At 46.7% G+C, this 15,402-nt stretch overlaps 1 protein-coding gene across 3 annotated transcripts in view; it reads left to right on the forward strand.

The window, feature by feature from the left end:
* The window catches only part of ANKRD52 (ankyrin repeat domain 52), a 387,356-nt gene that overhangs the window by 341,323 nt on the left and 30,631 nt on the right, over positions 1-15,402 (forward strand). The window lies entirely within an intron of this gene.

The following is a 15,402-nucleotide window of genomic DNA, read 5'->3' on the forward strand; positions in this document are numbered from 1 at the left end:
GAGAGTGCAGTCCACTCACCCATCCCAAAAGTTATCACTCAGATTTCTGCACATGTCGTGGGAAAGGGGAGTTTGGCTCTTGCTTCACAGCAGGTATGTGCTTTATTCTTCACCACGCCCCCACCAGTTACAGCAGATGGCCCGCAGCTCAAGCCTCATGCACCAGATGTTCCTTCCCTGCCCGCAACTTCTTTCATATGGTCTTGTCTTACCTTGACATCCTTCTGGGATGGGGTAGGATGGGAGCTTTCCAAAGTGCTGGGACGCTGCATTGATCAGGGTCCCTGCTTGGCCCTGTTTGGTCTCCTGCAGGAAGCTGCGGGAACTAGAGCCGAAAAGATCTTCATAGGAGTGGCCTTTTTAGTAAGGGGGACATTACCTGTGCTTGGAAATGATCAGAGCCCCATTCTCTGGCAACTTGGAGGAAAGGAGTTGATTTGTGTGCACGCCAATAAAAACAAATATATGAGGCGAGGGGCTGCCCCCAAAAGCATGATACGATATGGGGTGGGTGGTGGGCCTATCATGAGCTACCATTGTAATGGAAAATTGTCTAACGTGATTGTGATTCTGCACTGGTGCACTCTGATGCTGTTGTGATGGCAGTGTATGACTATTGGTGGATGATGCCTTGTTACACTAAATGTATTAAAATATGGTTAGTAAAAAAATGGCTTGTGACTGCTGTGGGAAACAAGGGTTTTTACAGATTCACACAGGATGTGCGTTTATTGCTTCTAGCCAGGTCACTAATGCAAAGACAGTAAGATTTACAAAACATTTTCATCTAAAGCATTCCATGATTGAGGGGAGGCTTCTGAGATGGATTTAAAAATTCAATTTGGAATTATGGACATGCAGTTTGGTGAACCATCATTGTTCAGCAAACATGTGGAAAATGCTCTCCAAAATATTAAAGCGGGTGTGGAGACTGCAAGATCTCTAGGAACATTAAAGCAGAGGAGAACTACATTTTTTTGTTGGGGCAGAGGAAGATCGTATTCATATTTTGGACCGTATCATTTTATAGTTAACCATTATACCAACCTGAGTCATATCTACATATTTATGGATCACACTCGTACAAACAGCTACACTCCTAATCCTTGGGTCTAAATCCATAGAGAAGGACAAAGAAAGAATCAAGAGAGTCAACGCTATTGACAACTTCCAGGCACCAGATTCCACAAGAGCTCAGTCCTGGTAGCAGGCAGCAGACAATAAGTGGGTAAAAATCACCACTTGCAAGATCCAGAGGTATGGCAACCACGTATGAGGAATGAGTACATAGCAAAACTAGACTTCAAAGATGCCTATGTTCGAGGCATATGAGCTGCAGATTGTACACTTAGCATTAGATCGCCACCTGGTGTTGGGCTCGGATGATTGCATGTTGTCGTTTTGGAAGAAGTCTTTGTAGTCACGAGATAGGTGACTCCTCCCTTGGATGATAGTGCGCTTGGGCATCGGCTCCATCTTTAGATTGTTTTTTTCCGCCACTGGGTTTGGATGCAACTTTTCCGCTACGGTTCGAAAATCTACTTTTCAAAGACTTTGACGCGCAAAACTTTCTAAAAACAAACTTTAACTTCAATATACATAGACTCGACCTCATCACTACGATTCCGTCGACGCGGGCCGTTGGGCCTACCCACTTGGTGAGGCCTACACCTCATGGAAAAGACATCATTCAAGAAATGCCCCGGGTGTGGAGCAAAATTTCCACACAGCGACCATCATGAGGTGTGTAACCTGTGTTTATCACCGGAACACGACAAGTCGAGCTGCACAGCTTGTGCGTCCTTTCGATCCAAGAAGACCATTCGAGATCGAAGGGCCCGTTGACGCGACATGCAGAGATCAGCTCCGGAACGGGTGGATATCTTCGATGAAGGTCCATGTGTCCCCGAGGAAGATCCCGATGATCTCCAGATCGTATCTGAGGCAGACGACTCCGATGACTGCATACCATCAGGTCAACGCGTGAGTACGACTGCCCCTACCCTAGTCCCAACCCATAAACCAGAGGCGAAGGTCAAAACTCCGCCTTCGGGGCCCAGTCGAGACCTAGACATTGCTTCGAAGGCCCCGCTATCGGGCCCGGCTCCGTAGAAAATATTGAAGCCTTCCGGTAGCTCCATACCGAGCAAACCGCACGTGTTGATACAACCAGCTCCCTTGGCACCGAAACCGAAAGAAGTCCCGGTTCCGAAAAAGACCCAGAAACCGTCGACTCCTAAAGACAATACAGCACCGAAACCAATGAAGCCTGTTTCCGACGCTTCCAAGCCGCCCAAAACAGCTTCCAGCCCAAAATCTTCGGTGCCGAAACCTACAAAGCCTGCTGCCGACGCCTCCAAGCCCGCGAACCAAGCTCCGACGCCGAAAACGATACCTTCGGTGCCGAAAAATACGCCAAAGGACTATACAACAACTAAATCGGCGCCAAAAGCAATTTCTGAAGAAGAGCTTTTTAGACCTGATCCTTTGCAAAAAAAGGATATACATAGACCCAGAAACAGGACGTTTCCACCACACCACACAGGAAGAGGAAGTCTGATACAGCACCTACACCTCCAGTGCCTGTCAAGAAGAAGAACTCTGCCACATCTCCTATGCACCCTTCTTCTCCTGTATCTCCCTCTCCTGCTGTCCCTTTAAACATTTCACCTCAAAATTCTCCTCTTCATTCTCCACAACATACACCTCCTCAGGATGCTGATGATGATCAGTATAGCATGGGGGGAGGGAAATACCCAGATGACCCCTTTCCCTACCCAACAGGTTCACCAGACTGGGAGTATCCAAACCCACAGGATATACCAGATATTCCTGACTAACATATATATCCATCTAAACCTTCTCCTCCAGAAGACAATATTGGGTTTGGACACTTGGTTAATAGGGCTACCATCTATCACAATATTACCATGCATTCAGATGAGGCAGAAGAGGATTTTTTACTAGACACTTTTGAACATTCGCAGAAATCTGTGCAAATACTACCAATGATTAAAGGAGTTATTAAACATGCCCCAGAAGTGTTTAAAGATTCTGTACGGGCTAGAATCATAAACCCAAGGATAGAAAAAAAGTACAGGGCAGCTCCTGGGGATCCTGCTCACATTAAGGGACAGCTACCATTCGACTCCCTAGTAGTTTCAAGCGCTAGGAAAATAGCAAATTCACAAACATCAGGAGAAGCACCACCTCCTGATAAAGAATCCAAAATCATAGATGCTTCAGGGAAAAGAATAGCTGCCCAAGCTAGCAATGCTTGGCGCATTGCTAACACACAGGCTCTCCTCGCAAGATATGATAGGGCTCACTATGATCAGCTAGAAAGGCTATTACAACATCTACCTGATCAATATAAGGCACAAGCAGATGACCTCATACAAGAGGGTAAGCTTATATCTAACGCCTCCATTAAATGCGCACTAGATGTAGCAGACACTGCATCCTGGGCAATAAGCACCAGTGTCCTTCTTAGACATCACGCGTGGCTACACATTTCAGGATTTAAGCAAGAGGTACAGACTAGTATCCCAAATCAGCCATTCAACCAACACCAGTTGTTTGGTCCAGAAGTAGACACAGCTCTTGAAAAAAGACACTGACACAGCCAAGTCTATGGGAGCTTTGCAGTCCACCCAAGCAAGAGGCTCCTTTCGTCGCTCCTTTTTCAGAGGAGGCTCCAAACAAGCTGGAGCAGACAATTCAGCTTCCTTTAAAACTAATACACAAGCATCCTCCAATAAGGGATACTTTACAGGGGGCTACAGAGGTAATAACAACAAGGGAAGAGGTTGAGGTAACAACAACAATCGATCCTCTTCCACCCCTAAACAGTGACTTCCTTCAGCTCCCCCAACAGCATACCACTCCTGCAGGGGGGAGATTAACACAGTTCCTACCTGTCTGGAATTCCATCACAACAGACAAGTGGGTAAGACAGATTATCCAGTATGGTTACTGCCTAGAGCTTACAGCTACCCCTCCAAATATACCACCCAGACAGCGTCCAATGTCCACAGAACATCTAACGCTGCCCCAACAAGAGGTTCTCTCATTGCTACAAAAAGATGCAATAGAACTAGTTCCATTGCAACATCAAGGAACAGGGGTCTATTCACTCTACTTCCTAATACCACAAAAGAATGGGACACTAAGACCAATTCTAGATTTGAGGCCTCTCAATCTGTGTATACACTCAGATCATTTTCACATGATCACTTTACAACAACTGCTCCCATTATTGCAACAAGGCGATTTCCTCACTAAACTAGACCTCAAAGACGCCTACGTTCACATTCCCATACATCCTTCTCACAGGAAGTATCTCAGGTTTGTGCTAGAAGGACAACACTATCAATTCAAAGTCCTTCCATTCAGGGTAACAACAGCACCAAGAGTGTTCCCAAAGTGCTTAGCAGTAGTAGCAGCACATCTCAGAAGACAACATATCCATGTCTTCCCTTACTTAGACGATTGGCTCATAAAGGCCAAGTCATTCAACTAGTGTGTTCAACATGCATCTCACACAATTTATACACTGCACAACTTGGGGTTTACAATAAACCACACCAAGTCACATCTACAGCCCTCTCATGTACATCAATACCTAGGGGCTACCATAAACACCAATACAGCTCTAGCTTATCCCAGTCCAGCCAGGACACAGAGCATTCAAGCCTTAGTCACAAGGTTTCAAAACCAACACTCTCTCCCAGCCAAAGTGTTCATGCAACTAATAGGCATGATGGCATCTTGCATTTTTATTGTACCATATGCAAGACTGCAAATGCGTCCATTGCAGGAATGTGTAGCACATCAGTGGAATCAGGCACAAGGACAACTGACAGACCTGGTGTTGGTGGACAGCCGCACACATCGCTCTCTGCAGTGGTGGAACACCAAAAGCTTGTCCAAAGGGCGGCCGTTCCTCGAGCCAGTTCCACAGATAGTACTGACAACAGACACATCCCTCACAGGATGGGGAGCACATCTGCTCCACCACACAACTCCGGGAATATGGACTGGTCAACAAAAGGTGCTTCACATCAACTCACCTAGAGTTGATGTCAATTTTCCTATCACTGAAGTCCTTCCAAGTGCACATACAGAACAAAGCTGTCTTAATCTGGACGGACAACATGACAGCCATGTACTGCATACAAAAACAAGGAGGCACACATTCCCTGCAACTGTCCCAGCTCGCACAAAACATTTGGAGATGGGCCATTCCACAAAACATACATCTGTTAGCAGAACACCTTCCAGGAGTTCACAATCATATAGCCAATCTGTTAAGTCGACAGACACAACAGATTCACGAATGGGAACTACATCTGCAAGTTCTTCAACCATTCATTCACAAGTGGGGTCATCCAGACATAGACCTGTTTGCCACACACGAAAACGCGAAATGCCCAACCTTCGCCGCCAGGTTTCCACACCTGTTGTCCAAGGGCAATGCGATACAGATGAACTAGTCAGGCAGATTTGCGTACGCTTTTCCGCCAATCCCACTAATACCACTAGTGGTACGCAAGCTGAGACAACAGTCTCTCAAACTGATCCTGGTAGCTCCCACATGGGCACGCCAACCGTGGTTCACCACACTGCTAGAACTTTCTCTAGTTCCACACCAAAAACTGTCTCTGACACCATCCATGCTAACGCAGAACCATTGAGATATCAGGCATCCAGATCCAAGTCAACTAAATCTGGCGATCTGGCTCCTGAAGTCTTAGAGTTTGGTTACCTTAACCTGCCACCAGACTGTATGAATATCATTAAAGAAGCCAGAAGACCTACTACTAGAGCTTGCTATGCGGCTAAATAGAAAAGATTTGCCATTTACTGTACTAATAATCAAATTGATCCTTTGGATGCTTCCATCCAAAATATTATCTGTTACCTTCTACATTTGCAAAGATGTAATCTAGCATATTCATCTATACGATTACATCTTGCAGCCATTGCGGCAAGCCTACAAAACAGACAACATATGTTGTTGTTTAGATTACCAGTAATAAAAGCTTTTATGGAAGGATTAAAAAGAAGTTCGAGGCATGTGGGCTGCTGAATTCATATCTGTGCATAGATCGCGGCCTAGTGTTGGGTCCGGATGATTGCACATTGTTGTCCTGGAAGAGTGCGCATGGGCATCCTCTCCATCCCCAGATTGTTTTTCTCCGCCATTGGGTTCGGATGTACTTTCCTACTCTCCAAGTTCGGAATAAAGAAAAACTTTTCAAAAGGCCAAAAGGCCTTCGGATCCGTCGGTATTGTTCAGCGCTCGGTGCCGATACGCTACTACAACTTTGATGCACTCCGGTCGTCGAATCGGGCCGTGAGGCCTTCTCGACACCACGTGGACCGACCGTCGATGGAACGAAGTCCATTCAAGTTCTGCCCTCAGTGCAACTCGAAGTTCCCGCACACCGACAAGCATTCAGTGTGCAATAAATGCCTATCTCCAGATCATAATGAAGATAGTTGCCTAGCCTGTGCCCAGTTCAGATCAAAAAAGACTATTCGGAATCGACGGGCGGCGAGGCAAGAAATGCAACGATCGGCGCCAGAGCCCGATAACATCTTCGGTGACGAAGAAGATCTAGCGAGCGCGAAGACTCGAATCAAGACGACAGACAATACTCGGAGCCCGACTCCGAATATTACCCCGAATAGGGAGAACTGATCGTCGATCTCGAGGACTATGATCAAGACATCGTAGCAGTTGAAGACGACTCCGATGACGGCGAGGGGCGAACCGTGAGTACACCGCCCCATATAGACACTACACCTCTATCAGAGTCTCAGGTCGAGGCATCGCCAGCAGGCCTTAGCCGAGATCAACAACCTCGTTCTACAGCCCCGCAATACCGCCCGGAATATATCGAAAGAGCCCTCTGAGACACGTCATACAATATCGGTTCAATCGAAACCGAAACTAATCGACAATACAGTCTTCGGACCAAATGACGTCGACCCGAAGGTGTCTAAGCCGAAAGGCGTCGAACCGAAGGCCACAGTAACACTGCAACCTTCGAAACCAAAGACCGTCGAGTCGACATCGAAGACCAAGGCAGTCGAGTCGAGCTCAAAGTCCAAGGCCGTCGAGTCAACCTCGAAGCCAAAACACGTCGATTCGACACAAAAACAAAAGCACGTCGAATCGACACCCAAAAAGCACGTCGAATCGAGCAAATCAGCCTCAAGTATCGACAAAGGGGAAAAAACGGTCGACGACAGAACAAGGCCTACGCCCAAGACTACCGTCGAACCGAAACCGAAGGTGGATAAAAGGAAATCGGTCGAGCCGAAGCCCATCGAACCGAAAAAGGGCGTCGAGCAGGCAGCAGGCTCCAAAACAACATAAAGAGACTGTCAAACCGACAAAACCGCTCGGTCCGAAACAAGTTGTGAAGCCAGCAAAGGACGTTCAACCAACAAAACCTGTTGAAAAACACCCAAAACCGATCCAACCACCTAAAACGGTCAAAGCCCCAAAAAGCGTCGAACCGAAAAAACAAAAAACAAAGGTTGCAGCACCAAAAACGAGGACTGTGGAAGAGGAAATTCTTCACCCAGGCCCCTCCACAGAAAACCAGTCTAAAATCTACATTGACCCAAAGACTAGTAAAGTGACTGTTTATACCAAAAAGAAAAGGCCTCTAGCAACTGAAGACCTTTCTAGGATCCCCCTAAAGAAGAAAAGAGACTGTGCTACCTCTCCTATATTCTTTGAACCTATCACTCCTGCTATGCCTACTACTCCTTATACCCCAACCTCACCGGCACGCTCTGACTACACCCCTGATGAAGATCAGTACGCAGATGTAGGTTTTGGGTATCCACAAAACCCTCTTTCAGAGCCAAACACACAGCCATGGGGTGGAGGTGGGGAACCGGACACTGAAGGGACTCTGCCCATTACAGACCCTGCAGTATACCCTACTAAGCCATCACCCATAGTTGACACAGTAGCATTTAATTCACTCCTGGATAGAGCTGCAACCTACCACAATGTAGAGATGCACTCTGATGCTGTTGTGGAAGACTTCCTCTTTGATACACTAACAACATCTGAGTTTCACGTTAAGACACTCCCAATGTTAAAAGGGGTATTAAAACATGCAAGTGACATTTTTAAAGACACCGCTAGGGCACGGGTCATAAACCCTAGAATTGAGAAAAAATACAGGGCTGCACCTACAGATCCTACATTCATCAAAAGGCAGCTACCCCTAGATTCCTTAGTGGTATCCAACGCACGTAAACGTGCAAACTCACAGACTACTGGTGAGGCCGCACCACCAGACAAGGAATCTAAAATCTTTGAGGCATCAGGCAAAAGAGTGGCGGCTCAGGCAGCAAACTCCTGGAGAATAGCCAATACACAGGCCTTGCTAGCCAGGTACGATAGAGCGCACTACGACAGTTTGGAAGAAATTCTCCAACACTTACCTGATCCATACAAACAGCAGGCAGATGAACTTATACAAGAGGGGAAGCTCATCACCAATGCATCCATTAAATGTGCCCTAAACGCAGCAGACAAGGCTGCCAGGTCCATCAATACAAGCGTGCTGCTAAGGCGCCATGCATGGCTTCGTACATCATGCTTTAAGAATGAAGTCCAATCTACAATTCTTGATCAGCCAATCAACCCAGACTTTTTATTTGGTCCAGCAGTTGATTCAATTCTGGACAAAATGAAAAAGGATGCAGAGACTGCAAAGTCTATGGGAGCTCTTCAGTCCCAACAACACCGGGGCTTCTTTTGTTGCTCCAATTATAGAGGAGGAGCACGAGGACCATCGCAGCAATCCTCCAACTACAAGACTAACACACAATCCACATATACCAAAAACACCAGCAGGGGTGGTTACAGAGGAAACAATACCAAGGGTAGAGGTCGTGGAGGCAATGCAAATAGATCCTCCACTAACACAAAGCAGTGACTTCTTGACACTACCCCTAGACCACATAACACCAGTCGGGGGAAGAATACAACAATTTCTGCCTGTCTGGTTAAATATCACCACAGACAAGTGGGTCAGGCAAATTATCCAACATGTCTATTGCCTCGAACTCACCTCAACTCCACCCAACATACCACCCGTGCACCGTCCCATGTCACAGGAACATATAACGCTACTTCAGCAAGAGGTCATCAGTATGCTGCAAAACGGGGCCATAGAACCAGTCCCACTGCAACATCAGGGAACAGGAGTATACTCCCTATACTTCCTAATTCCAAAGAAGGACGGGTCTCTCAGACCAATATTGGACCTCAGGCCCCTCAACCTGTACATTTTGTCGGAGCATTTTCACATGCTCACTCTCCAGCAAGTCTTCCCACTGCTTCGCCAGGGAGACTTCCTAGCAACCTTAGACCTCAAAGACGCATACTTTCATATACCAATACACCCTGCTCACAGAAAGTATTTGAGGTTCACCATTCAAGGGCAACACTACCAATTCAAGGTCCTGCCATTTGGGGTGACAACAGCTCCAAGGGTTTTCACCAAATGTCTAGCGACAGTGGCAGCACATCTCAGAAGGCAACACATCCATGTGTACCCTTATCTGGACGACTGGCTAATACAAGCGCCAACAGCCCAGCAATGTGCCGACCACATGTCAAAGACTATACAACTAATGCACAGTTTAGGATTCTCACTAAACTACCCAAAGTCACACCTACAACCCTCCCACGTCCAACAGTACCTGGGAGCGACAATAGATACACTGTCAGCAAAAGCATATCCCAACACAGCACGGGTCCAGGGAATACAAAGCCTAATACAAAAGTTCAGACCCCATCACTCACTGCCAGCTCGACTGTTTATGCAGCTAATAGGCATGATGGCCTTGTGCATATTCATAGTCCCTCACGCCAGACTACATATGCGTCCGATACAAGAATGCCTAGCAAAGCAGCGGAACCAGGCTCACGGACAATTAAAAGACCTAGTGTTGGTGACCAGTCGGGCATACAACTCTCTGCATTGGTGGAATCTGCAAAACCTTTGCAAAGGGCGACTGTTCCAAGAGCCTGTCCCACAAATAGTCTTAACAGCGGACGCATCCCTACTGGGATGGGGAGCCCATGTCCTACACTACACAGTGCAGGGACTCTGGACTGTACAGCAAAAGAAAATGCATATCAACCTCCTAGAGTTGATGGCCATTTTTCTAGCCCTAAAAGCTTTCGCAACACACTTACGCAACAAAGCGGTGTTGATCCGGACGGACAACATGACAGCTATGTATTACATTAAAAAACAGGGAGGAACACACTCGCCACAGCTGTCGCACCTAGCTCAAGCAATGTGGAAATGGGCCATTCAGAGTAACATTTTTCTCATGGCAGAACACCTCCCAGGCAAGGACAACCAAGCGGCCGACCTGCTAAGCAGGCACAGCCAACAGATGCACGAATGGGAAATTCACCCCAAAGTGCTCCAACCATTCTTCCGGAAGTGGGGACACCCGCAAATAGATCTGTTTGCCACAAGCGAAAACGCAAAATGCCAGTACTTTGCCGCCAGGTTCCCACATCCGCAGTCGCAAGGCAATGCGATATGGATGAACTGGTCAGGCAAATTTGCGTACGCTTTTCCCCCAGCTCCACTGATACCGCTGGTGGCACGCAAAATGCGCCAACATTCGCTGACGCTATTCTTAGTTGCTCCCACATGGGCAAGGCAACCATGGTACACAACGTTCCTAGAACTGTAAGTGGTGCCTCATCAAAGACTGCAACTAACACCCAGTCTTCTAATTCAGAACCATGGCGAAATCCAACACCCAGATCCCCAACAGCTGAACCTAGCGATCTGGCTCCTGAAATCCTAGAATTTGGATACCTCAACTTGCCTCCAGACTGCATGAATATTATCAAAGAGGCAAGGAAACCCACTACCAGAGCATGCTATGCAGCAAAGTGGAAACGTTTCGTCAGTTACTGTAATAACAATGACATTAACCCACTTGATGCTTCCACTCAAAACATCATTTGCTACCTATTGCACCTCCAACGGTGCAATTTAGCATTCTCTTCCATCAGAATACACCTAGCTGCCTTAGCAGCATATCTGCAAAACAGGCAACACCTTTCACTTTTCAGGGTGCCAGCAATCAAAGTGTTTATGGAGGGACTTAAACGCGTAATTCCTCCAAGACACCCACCTTCGCCAGTCTGGAATCTAAACATTGTCCTAACCAGACTAATGGGACCACCCTTTGAACCATTACACTCATACGAACTACAATTTCTTACTTGGAAAGTGGCTTTCCTTAATGCCATTACTTCGCTACGAAGAGTTAGTGAGCTGCAAGCCCTAACTATTCAAGAGCCATTCATCCAAGTACATGCAAATAGGTTAGTTCTTAGAACAAACCCTAAATTCATGCCAAAGGTGGTATCCCATTTCCATATAAATCAAACTATAGAACTGCCAGTGTTCTTTCAGAACCCACAAACAGTAGCTGAAAGGGCCCTGCATACCCTTGATGTCAAAAGAGCTCTGCTATATTACATAGACAGAACTAAAACATTTCGCAAGAGAAAACAATTGTTTGTTGCCTTCTCACCACAACACAAGGGCAACCCTATTTCAAAATCAGGTATAGCCAGGTGGATAGTTAAGTGCATCCAAATATGTTATTTGAAAGCAAAACGCACCTTAACAGTCCCCCCTAGAGCGCATTCCACACATAAGCTAGGGGCATCCATGGCTTTCCTGGGAAATATTCCTTTACACGAAATTTGTAGAGCAGCCACATGGTCAACCACACATACATTTACAAAACACTATTGTGTAGATGTACATTCCAAACAGCAAGCTGCTGTAGGACAGGCTGTTCTCAAAACTCTTTTCCAGACTGCTGCAGCTGGCACAGGTAGCCACCGCTAGGGGAGATACTGCTATACATTCTATGCACAGATATGAATTCAGCAGCCACCATGCCTCGCACGGAATATGCTACTTACCAGTATGCATCTGTTCTTGGCATGTAGGGCTGCTGACATTCATATCGCCCACCCACCTCCCCGGTGCCTGTCGCAGCTGCAGCATTCACTCTTTGCAAGGACATCTCTTACTGTACTATACTCCATCTCTGCCACAATGGCGAAAAACAATCTGAGGATGGAGAGGATGCCCATGCGCACTGTAGTCCTTGTGATACTTCGAAGACTCTTCCAGGACAACAATATGCAATCATCCGGACCCAACACTAGGCGGCGATCTATGCACAGATATGAATGTCAGCAGCCCTACATGCCAAGAACAGATGCATACTGGTAAGTAGCATATTCCTTATTCCTCCTAGGTTACCACCTTCTCCGGTGTGGAACCTAAACATTGTTCTTACCAGGCTCACGGGACCCTCTTTTGAACCTTTACACAAATGTGAACTGCAATTTCTCACATGGAAAACAGCTTTCCTCATTGCTATTACCTCTCTTAGAAGAGTTAGTGAGATTCAAGCTTTCACTATACAGGAACCATTCTTACAATTACACCGTAACAAAGTGGTTCTAAGGACTAATCCCAAATTCCTTCCTAAAGTAATTACTCCTTTTCATCTAAACCAATCTGTAGAGTTGCCAGTGTTTTTCCAAAACTCAGACTCTAGCAGAACGAGCTCCAAACACACTAGATGTCAAAAGAGCTCTTCTCTATTACATTGATAGGACAAAATCCTTTCGCAAAACAAAGCAACTATTTGTAGCTTTCTCTCCACCACATAAAGGCAACCCTAGTTCTAAATCAGGAATTGCAAGGTGGATTGTTAAATGTATACAAATATGCTATCACAAGGCAAAACGCACATTAACAGTTCCTCCTAGAGCGCACTCCACACGTAAACTAGGAGCCTTCATGGCTTTCTTAGGGAACATTCCCCTAGAAGACATCTGCAAGGCAGCAACATGGTCTACAACACCACACACCTTCACTAAACACTATAGTGTTGATGTGCAAGCCAAGCAGCAAGCTGCAGTAGGCCAAGCTGTACTTAAAACTTTCTTTGAAACTACTTCAACAGACACAGGTGACCACCACTAGGGGAAACACTGCTGCACAATCGATGCTAAGTGTACAAACTGCAGCTCATATGCCTCGAACGGAAAATGCTACTTACCAGTATGCATCTGCTCTTGGCATGTAGAGCTGCAGAGTTGTACACGCCCTCCCGCCTCCCCGGGACCTGTGTCTGTTCCAGTTTAATCTTAATTAGATATACACGCATGGAAATACTTTCTTCTTTCTACGAACTCCCATCATGGCTAAAAACAATCTAAGGATGGAGCCGATGCCCATGCTCACTATCGTCCAAGGGAGGAGTCACCTATCTCGTGACTACAAAGACTTCTTCCAAGACGACAACAACATGCAATCATCCGAGCCCAACACCATGTGGCGATCTAATGCTAAGTGTACAACTCTGCAGCTCTACATGCCAAGAACAGATGCATACTGGTAAGTAGCATTTTCCTACCATTTACCTAACCACAGAAAGCATTGAAAGTACCTCAGAATCGAGAATGCCAGTCCCCACTATCAGCTTTGTGAACTCCCTTTCGGCCTCCAATCTGCTTGCAAGATATTAATTAAGTGATGGCACAAAGTGTCGCTCACTTTTGACATCCAGGCCACCAGGTATATCCATACCTAGACAGTTGAATGGTGCCTCTACAGAAAACTTCATTATAACCTGTGTAAGATTCTTCAGATCGTTAATGCACACTATCCTGAAGAGCAAATCCTCACTAGCACTGGCCCAATGGAGACACTTTTTAGGAGCAGTAATAGATAGTAGGAAGGTAAAAGTGGGTGGGCCCATTCAAATTCAGCACACAAGGCTCAATTGGGGCATATGCACAATACCCTGTTGATGCTAAAACCCTCCACGAAGCCAAGAGCTAAGTTGACTTTGAGGCCTCATCCATTCCAAGAGATGAGCACTTTAAGACTCTGATCCACGAAGCTCCAACAAGATTTGGACGCCAGACAGAAGCATAAGTTTGTCTGCGCAGTTACAGGCAAAATCATAGCGAAACCGCCTACGAGGGAGAACCTCCTTCCAGGCCTCCTTCCCAGCACTGAAGAACCACCTAACACATCCACCATTCCTCTTTATCCCACAGTCCACTTCTGCCTCCACCACCATGGATGCCTTTCCCAAAACCATGCCCATGCACACCACCCTCACTGCCTTTGACAGAGGGGGCCCCTCTATCATTCACTAGGCCAGGTAGTCCCTATGGCCCCTTAGAACCTTACACCCAGCATTTAGGTGCAGGCCCCACTAATGATTCCTGGGATGACTAATGCTGATCTTCCAGGTAACCCTGGTCCAGACCACTACCCAGTGAGGGCCACAACCCATGATGTCACCATGTCATATTATGATATTTTCAGAGGGCTGCAGCATGTCACAATATGGTCATGCATGTCACACAGGAGTAGGACAACTTCTTGTGGAGGTACCCTCAAAGTCTGAAAATAATTTCTACCCGTTCTAAAGGGCATTCTAGAATATGCCCTTGACAATTTTAAGGAGACTTTCAAAGCAAGATTAGTGACCCTGACGGTCAGGAAAAAGTTTTAAGGGAGTGATGGGTAGTAGCCAATGGGCTACTTACCTTTAGGTCAACTACACCCCCTAAATGACCATTTCCTGTGAGAACTAGGCATAACCCTGACTCAGTGAGCCTAATTCCACCAAAAACCAAGATGTTGGAATTCTATGTTTTGTGTTCACATCAGTAAGCCCACCTTAGGAGTGTAACTAGCCTGATAGTGAACACATCTCTTGCCTAGCTGATTTTCCTGCCTGTCCTGGTCCCTAATGGGCGTAGGCCAGGGAGTGGCATTTCTCCTGTCTAGGGGAAACCGGGGTCGCATATAATAGGCGGCAGATGCCTTTGAAGCCTCCTGCCTTGATCTGCTGATCTCTAAGCCATCCTGCTTGGAGGAGGTGACACCCCCAGCCGGAGCAGGCATTGTTTCTGCCCTAGGAGAGCATGGGCTCTCGCCTTCAGGGGGTCACAAACCTGTCTGTGGTGGCAGGTTGGTCTACACCAGTCCGCCAGTACACTAGAGATCTGATAGAGACAACTAGCCCCAGGTTCCTTACCTTTAATCTTCCAGGCGTCAGGCTGGATCCGGAAGATTTTTCGTAGCAGTACTATTGCGTGCCGGTAGCTGGCGTTGGTCAACTCCGTGTGACGGCGTCGTGTTCATCGTCATTGTGACATCTGCGATGTTGAAGTGGGAGCCACTCCGGCTCGTTGATGTCAGCTCATTTTTTGCCGCGCCAGCCAGTGCCAATCTGTTGAAAAGAGCTTACACCCTGTTGATTTGTGACAGACTTTTT

The sequence above is a fragment of the Lissotriton helveticus genome, chromosome 1_1 (assembly GCF_964261635.1).
Source record: "Lissotriton helveticus chromosome 1_1, aLisHel1.1, whole genome shotgun sequence".
NCBI lineage: Eukaryota > Metazoa > Chordata > Amphibia > Caudata > Salamandridae > Lissotriton > Lissotriton helveticus.